General features: G+C 43.5%; 1 pseudogene; it reads right to left on the minus strand.

Moving 5' to 3' along the window:
• Positions 1-739: 739 nt before the first annotated feature.
• On the minus strand, positions 740-1,332 carry LOC103602016 (annotated as a pseudogene).
• Positions 1,333-1,491: the final 159 nt, after the last annotated feature.

Consider the following 1,491-nt stretch of genomic DNA (forward strand, 5'->3'; position numbering starts at 1 on the left):
TCTCAATGTTGAACCCCAAAAATATGTATAATCAATTTTGATTCAATAAAAATTTTTTAAATGATCCTTACAACACAGAACACAGACCCCAGAGCAATACTCTCAAGTCACTTTGTTTGACTATAATAAAGAGATGAAAATGGATAGATGTTTGAAGATAGATGTTCCCTCTGCTCTGAAGGTGAGCAAGCTTTTTAACACGCGAGTCGCACAGAACTCCCGAGCTCCATCAAACTCAGGATACTTCCATTTAATATATTATTCTTAAGAAGTAAAGTTTGGTCACTAGGAAAGACTGAACAAAAATGATTGCCCTCCCCACAAACAGCAACCAAAACAGTTCTAATCATCCCAACTACTTCCCTGTTTTTTAGGAAGTAGTTGGGGCCAAAGACTTTTGTCTTAAATTTCAGCTCCTGAAACACTGCTGCTATTTGCTCAAAGTTGCAGGTCTCCGTATTTCCCTCCTCAATACTCCATTTATGAAGTTTATTTCCATATACACACATGTGCACACTCACACTCACTCTCAAGTAAGACACTTTTTTGTATTTGTTGATAAATCATGAGAACATGAACTAAGTGTGTACAGGGTTTCATAGGTGCTTTGTAAGCATCAGAGTCACTTGGGTCCTTTTCTCCAAAAGTCTGAAATCAAGTTACCNTGCTTTGTAAGCATCAGAGTCACTTGGGTCCTTTTCTCCAAAAGTCTGAAATCAAGTTACCCAACCATGGATCACTACTTTCCCACACGCTGTTCACAGGCTGCGTATGGATGAAGGGCAGAGAAAAAGTCCTCATAACTCATGTTTAGGTAGAAGGGCAAAGAGACAATCTCAGTCAATTTGATGTGCCAGGGAAGAAAGCTTCATGTGCTTGTCCACAGGACCAAACTTCAATACTAAATGATCAGGATCAGGAACAGGATTAGTTACTATTTGAACTAAGTAAACTGATTAACGTATCTACATCCAAATCTGTGGATCTCTTCTGCTGCTGGGCTACGAACTGGCAAAAGTCCTGAGCAGCAATCACAATACCTGCTTCCATCTTCTGGGGACAGCACCTTCACTGCCAAATGACAATTAATCGTCATTACTATTTACAAACTCTGGCGAGTATTTGGAACAATCTAGGCCAAGAAGTTCCTGCTGCTGTTTTAAAATTTCATCCATCAATCTGGAATTATTTCTTTTGAAAATTCCTCGGTGGTCGTAGATGCTGATGTAGGAGATGCCCACGGCCATGCACCACACCACGAAGCTGGCGATGTCCCCAGAAGCTGGGCTCCTGCTGCTCCTCAGTGATCACCCGGCCCATCTGCACAGGCAGCTTCTTCTCTCCCTCTTGCCCACACCTGCAGCGTGACGGCCTTTTCCCTGCCCTCAAACCCCTTCCCACCTGCAACACATCACACTCCCCCCCCCTGCTACTTTCCTCCTCCCTTGGCAGCCCCGCCCTGGAGGGGGCCAGGGTTTTACCTTCTGATTG

The sequence above is a fragment of the Galeopterus variegatus genome, unplaced genomic scaffold, assembly GCF_000696425.1.
Source record: "Galeopterus variegatus unplaced genomic scaffold, G_variegatus-3.0.2 Scaffold3980, whole genome shotgun sequence".
NCBI lineage: Eukaryota > Metazoa > Chordata > Mammalia > Dermoptera > Cynocephalidae > Galeopterus > Galeopterus variegatus.